General features: G+C 42.7%; 1 non-coding gene across 1 annotated transcript; it reads right to left on the bottom strand.

Moving 5' to 3' along the window:
• Positions 1–6,530: 6,530 nt before the first annotated feature.
• Positions 6,531–6,637, bottom strand: LOC141675546 (small nucleolar RNA R71). The gene has a single exon (XR_012556193.1). It is a non-coding gene; the product is annotated as a small nucleolar RNA R71 (small nucleolar RNA).
• Between the last annotated feature and the right edge of the window lie 516 nt (positions 6,638–7,153).

Genomic DNA, 7,153 nt, shown 5'->3' with positions numbered 1-7,153 from the left:
TTCATACTTATCTTTCCATGTTTCTTTTCTAAACTTCTGCTGTTTCTCTTGCAGGCTAACGCCCATTTCCAAGGGGCAATTCACCAAGCTAAGGCTTGGAAGGTTGGCCTGGAAGATGCCAACAAGAAGTTGGAGGAGGCCAACCAAAAAATAGAGGCCCTTGAAGCTCAACTGGCCTCTTCCACTTCTGACCTGGAGACGGCCCGGGCCGAAAATGTCATTCTGAAGGCGCAGAAGGACAAAGCCTTTAATGGCTGGATGGACACCCAAAAATTCAAGGACTTGATGGTGGAGCATGATGCCCTTCTTCACCCAGTTAGCTATAAAGAGGGCTGGGATGCTGCTGTGGAGGCCATCCAGGATGAGTTTCCAGAGGTCCTTGAGCAGTCCCCCTTTCCTTGCCCTGTACGGGTTCCAGAGCTTGGAGGTGTTACTGAGAATCTTGCTGTTATGATCAAGGATGGAGAGGAGGAAGATTCTTCCGAAGAGGAGTTTGAGCCTGTCGCTAAGAAGGCCAGGGTGGAAGAGCCTCCAAAAGCAGCGCCTCAACAGCCAGCATCTCCTGCAGAGGGAACTTCTACATGGACTTCGGAGGGGACAACCGAGACGTCCGAAGGAACGACTGAGACTTCCGAGGAGACTTCGGATAGTGGTTCTGAGGAATCTCAGCCTTCCAAGGCCTAACTTTTTGTATATCTTCTTTTTGAACTTTATTCATATCTAAACTTGTTACCCTTCGGGGTTATATTTCATATGTTGCTTTTCTTGCCTCTTTCTGTTTTAACTTTACAATCTTAATACGCATTTGAACTTTAAACATCCTTAGATAGAAATAATTTCAAACTCTTTAATATGAAGTCTGGTTTTCCAAAACCTTACACAGCATGGGTTCGACCCTAATTAACAATAACTAGACAATGTAAATTCTACTGGAATATAAAATCCTACGCAATCAAAGCTTCAAGGTGCTTTTAAACCTACTTGTCACAATGACAAGTGAGAATCGTACTTCGCCTATCTTATACGTAGTAAACCTTCAGGTTTTGTGCATGCCAGGTCCTCGGGACTTCAAAACCTTCCATAGTTTCCAGCTTGTAGGTTCCTCTACCCTGAACGCTCTTGACTCTGTACGGCCCTTCCCAATTCGGGGCAAGCTTTCCTTTCTGTCCGACACCAGAAGCCTCTATTTTTCTCAAGACTAGATCTCCTTGTTTGAAAAATCTCTCTTTAACCCTTAGGTTGTAATAGAATGAAGCCTTTTTCTGATATTCTACTATCTTTGCATGTGCCTCATCTCGCACTTCATCAATTAGATCCAGGGCTAACCTCTGCTCTTCCTCATTTTCTACAGCATTGAAAGCCTGAATCCTTGGAGAGGAATGTGATATCTCCACGGGAACTACTGCTTCTGCCCCATATGCCAACATGAAAGGAGTTGCTCCTATCGTGACTCTACAGGTAGTCCTATAGGCCCATAATATGGGAAGTATCTCATCCACCCAATTATTTCTTGACTTCTCGATCCTCTTCTTTAGTCCATCCAGGATTATCCGATTTGCTACCTCTGCTTGCCCATTGGCTTACGGGTGAGCCACAGAGGTGAATCGTAACTCAATTTCATTTTCTTCACAATATTTCTTGAATTCCTCATTGTTGAATTGTGTTCCATTGTCAGTGACGAGGATACGGGGAATTCCATATCGGCACATAATGTTTTCCCACAGGAATTGTGCAACCTGCTTAGTTGTGATTTTGGCCAAGGGTTTGGCTTCAATCCACTTGGTGAAATAATCAATGGCTACAATCAGAAATTTACTTTGTGTCGTGGCCATAGGAAAAGGTCCTAGAATATCCATCCCCCACATAGCAAAGGGAATAGGCGAGTTGATAGAGGTCAGCATCTCGGGGGGTTATCTAACAACTGGTGCATGCTTCTGACAGCGATCACACTTCTTTACATATTCTTTGGCATCAGTCATCATTTCTGGCCAATAGAAGCCTAAACGGGTTATCTTATGAGCCAAAGCCCTGCCCCCCAAGTGTTTCCCATAAATACCTTCATGCACTTCCTCAAGAGCCAAGCGTGCCTCGTCGGGCCTGAGACACCTCAAGTAAGGAACCACGAAAGATCTCTTATACGAATTCCATCTATCAAGGAGTACCTTAGTGCTCGAATAGTTAACTTCCGTGCCTCAGTTGCATCGCTTGGCAACCAACCGGTCTGAATGTGAGCCTTGATGGGATCAATCCATGACGTCCCCAAGCCTATGGGAGCCACAAGCTTAACATCTATGCTTCGTGTCTTCAAAACACGGAAGTACACACTTCCTGAACTTTCCTCAATCTCAGATGAAGCAAACTTTGATAGCGCATCTGCTTTAGCATTTTCTTCCCTTGGAATGTGTTCAACATGACATTCATTAAATTGGGTCATCACAGCCCTTACTAGGCGAACATACTTAGCCATCGTATCATCCCTTGCCTCAAATTCTCCCTTTACCTGGGATATGATCAACTTCGAGTCTCCACGGACCTTTAAGTTTTTGACTCTAAGTGTCCCAGCTAGACCAAGGCCAGCAATCAGGGCTTCATACTCTGCCTCATTGTTTGTGGTTGGGAAGTCTAGCTTCATAGCATACTCAATTAAGAATCCATCAGGGCTTTGCAAAACCAACCCTGCTCCACTGGAATTTGTTTTTGATGCTCCATCAAAATAGAGAACCCAATATTCTTTCTCCTTGTCCCCATTGTCGACTCCCTTGTCTTGAGGTATGGTATCTTCCTGCCCCCCGACTTCTTGGTTGGGTATGGTACATTCCACCACGAAGTCAGCTAGTGCCTGGGCTTTTATGGCCGTACGTGGCTTATACTTGAAATCGAACTCTCCCAACTCTATTGCCCACTTAATCAGTCTCCCACTTGCCTTGGGACTGTGAATGATATTTCTCAGTGGCTGATTTGTTAGCACTTCAATCTGGTGAGCTTGAAAATAAGGACGCAGCTTTCTTGAAGCCATTACCAAGGCTAAAGCGAATTTCTCAATAGTTGAATAATTCAACTCAGCACCATGCAAAATTTTGCTGACATAGTATACGGGTTTCTGGACTTTCAGTTCCTCCTTAACCAACACCGCGCTCAAGGCGCTCTCTGAAACAACCAAGTACAAGAATAAAATTTCACTCAAAACTGGCTTGGCCAATAATGGGGCCTGGGCCATATACTTCTTTAACTCTTCAAATGCCTTCTGGTTTTCCTCACTCCATACAAAGTCTTTGATGCTCTTTAGCGACTTGAAGAATGACAAACACTTATCCCCCGACTTGGAGATGAATCGTCCTAGCGCAGCAACCCTTCCTGTAAGCTTCTGAACATCCTTAACAGTTTTTGGTGGTTCCATGTCCAGGATCGCCTTTATTTTATCCGGGTTAGCCTCAATTCCCCTCTTTGAGACCATCAGTCCCAAGAATTTTCCAGATCCTACTCCGAAAGCACACTTCGTAGGATTCAACATCATCTTGTGGTACCTCAGGACCTCAAAAGCTTCCCTTAAATGGGCTATATGATCAGTTTTTACTAGACTCTTGACTAACATGTCATCAACATAGACTTCCATAGTCTTTCCAATAAGATCTTTAAAAATTCTATTCACCAACCTTTGATAGGTGGCTCCCGCATTCTTGAGACCAAACGCCATAACAAGATAATAATAAACACCAAAGTCAGTGATAAATGATACCTTTGGAATGTCATCCTTATGCATTTTGATCTGGTTGTATCCGCTAAATCCATCCATGAAACTCAGCATCTCATGTCCAGCAGTGGCATCAATCAAAGTATCAATTCTAGGCAGCGGAAAACAGTCTTTGGGGCATGCATCATTCAGATCAGTGAAGTCTATTACTTCCTCCACTTTCCATTAGCCTTCTTCACCATTACAGGGTTTGCTAACCACTCCGGAAATTGAATCTCCTCAATGAAACCAGCCTCTAAGAGCTTTTCTACTTCCTGTTTTATAGCCTCTTGTCTTTCCGGGGCAAAATTTCTTTTCTTTTGTTTCACTGTCTTCCGGCTTGGATCCACGTTTAGCTTGTGAGTAATTAACTCCGGGTCTATGCCTGGCATATCAGCTGCTGACCATGCAAACACATCACTATTTTCTTGCAAAAATTTCACTAACTTCCCTCTAAGGGGCTCCTCTAATGTGGCTCCATTGAAAGTCATCCTCTCAGGATTCTCGGAGTCTAAAGGAACCGAAACCAATTCTTCTGCTGGCCTTCCTCTATTCTCATCATTTTCTCGAACATCCATATCTTCAATAGGAAGAACCTGCCCCCCGACTCCATCTGCCCTCAAAGAGGCCACATAACAGCTTCTAGCCATTTTTTGATCTCCTCTCTCTTCTGATAAGTGGCATTTTATACCACTTATAACGTCTTAAAATGGCTTAAATTGGTGTCTTGAAATCAAGTATTTTGTGTATTTAATGCATTTTTCTAGTGTTTATGCATTTCAGGGTATTAGTTGCATTTCGGGGGAGGAATCATCAAGAATAAGCCTTGGCATGTGTTCACCATTGCGAGAGGAAAGGAATGGGCAGATTACGGCGAAGAAACGGAGCAAGCTTGGAATTTTTCCAGTAGGGTCCTGCGCGCCCGCGCAGCAATGCTGAGCGGCCGCGCAGCAGCCTGCGCGCCCGCGCAGAAATGCTGAGCGGCCGCGCAAGGTCGGGGAAAAAGCTGAATTATTTTAGACGTCTACTTCTGTGTGGCTTCCAACTTCTATGTAATCTGAGTTTTATGGGACTATTATATAGGTAGATTTGAGACGTTTTCATAGAGAGTATTAAGGAGATTATGTTTTAGATTGTGTTTTACGCAAGAAGCGAAGGAGATAAGGAAGAAGACCAATTTAGCACACCGCAACGAAGAGGAAGCATATATTCTTGTGATTCTTGTTTCGTTGTAACGTTGGATGCTAGTTTTCTTGCTTTGACTTATTTACTCTTGTGACGTACTCTGTTTTAATATAATTAGTTTAGTTATTATTTTCTTGTGTTTGTTTATCATGATTTCATATGAACCCATGATGGCGATGAGTTCTATTATGGGCTAATCGTGATCATGGGGTTACAACGGATTTATTATGGAATTCTTTAGTTAATTGTTTAATACTTTAGTGTGTGATGATTGCATGATATCTAGTATTGGTTGCGCGTATTCGTCTTATGTGCGTCGCGAACATATAAGATAGGGTGTTAATCTCTTGTGAAGCGACGGTGGATCTTGAGATTTAGAACTTGCCATGCTAGCATAGGTTCATGTACATTGTGCATGATTAGTGGGTAACTCTAACAGTTTTATTTGCCCTATGTAATCAAAAGGAATAACTTGTGCTTAAATCGTTGTGTTGTCAATTTCTGTAGACATATAGGAACTCAACATAATTGATGACTATTCAACTTCTATCTTAATTGTGGATGCTTGGTAGAATGGTATTAGTACAATGAAAGTTGGCTTTTATCAGTTTCGTGTTATTCAATTAATGTCATCACTGTCACATGCTAAATGTAATAACAATGGCTATAGAAGGAAGTAATAATGAAGTTGTGATCTCATGAGTGTTTTATTATTGATAATTTGAAGTGTTAGTTAAGTGGTTAATTAAGTAGTTAATTATAGTTAATATTTGATCAACAATTTTAAGTGTTATTATCTTAACATTGAGAAGTAATCATATATTGGTGAGTGAGTTTAATTAGACAATAATTTAGTCTGAGTCTCTGAGGGAACGAACTAGAAAGTATTCTATATTACTTGCGAACGCATATACTTGCGTGAATATTAGTGCGTGTTTTCGCCCTAACAAGTTTTTGGCGCCGCTGCCGGGGACTCGGCGTATTTGTTTAGTTTATGTACTTACCATCATTGGTCATTAGGACTCAGTGATTAGGACGTAGTAGTTACTTACTCTTTTCGGTTGTGTTTCAGGTACTTTAGCAAGCGTTTATGCAAACTCGTTCTCGTGCTCGCAAGAGGACTTTAGATACAACTGAGGAGACAAACGAAGTTCTTGATATTCCGGAGAAGTTAGATTTTGAGGATTCGGATTCAGGCGCTGAGCAGAAAGAACCAGTAAACATGGGAGATCGTATTGTTCAAGCTGATCCAGCTCTTATGGATTTTTCTCGGCCTAAAATTGATGATATTCAGTCAAGCATCCTTCATCCGGCTATTCAAGCTAACACCTTTGAAATCAAGCCGGGCACTATTCAGATGGTGCAGAATTCTGTTTCTTTTGGAGGAGCGGCAACTGAAGACCCCAACATGCACATAAGAAATTTTGTCGAGATCTGCAGCACTTTTAAGTATAATGGCGTGACTGATGAGGCTATCAAGTTGAGGCTTTTCCCATTCTCACTGAGGGATAAGGCTAAAGACTGGTTACATTCTGAACCAGCTGGGTCCATCACTACGTGGCAAGATCTTGCGCAAAAGTTTCTGGTGAAGTTTTATCCAATGGCAAAGACTGCTGCTATGAGGAGTGCTCTTACTCAGTTTGCGCAGCAACCTACAGAATCTATGTGCGAGGCTTGGGAACGCTACAAGGAAATGTTGAGAAAATGTCCACATCATGGAATGCCGGATTGGATGGTAATCACTGGTTTTTATAATGGTTTGGGGGCCCAATCTCGACCCATGCTCGATGCAGCAGCTGGAGGAGCCTTATGGGCTAAAAGCTATACTGAGGCGTATAATCTTATAGAGACAATGGCTGCAAATGAGCATCAAAACCCAACTCAGCGGATGACGTCAGGCAAGGTCGCAGGTATTCTGGAAGTTGATGCAGCCACCGCTATTGCAGCCCAGCTCCAAGCGCTATCAATGAAGGTTGATTCTCTGGCTACGTATGGAGTTAATCAAATAGCTATGGTTTGTGAGCTTTGTGCAGGTTCTCATGCTACGGATCAGTGTTCTCTTGTCAACGAATCTGTTCAGTATGTGAATAATTATCAGCGACAACAGCAGCCTGTGCCAGCGACCTATCATCCTAATAACAGAAATCATCCAAATTTCAGCTGGGGGAATAATCAGAATGCTATTCAGCCACCATATCAGCAAGGGGTGAGTAAACAGTTTAACCCACCTGGATTCCA

This window comes from Apium graveolens, chromosome 7 (assembly GCF_009905375.1).
Source record: "Apium graveolens cultivar Ventura chromosome 7, ASM990537v1, whole genome shotgun sequence".
In the NCBI taxonomy this organism is placed as follows: domain Eukaryota; kingdom Viridiplantae; phylum Streptophyta; class Magnoliopsida; order Apiales; family Apiaceae; genus Apium; species Apium graveolens.
This window is presented reverse-complemented; position numbering and strand designations above follow the sequence as displayed.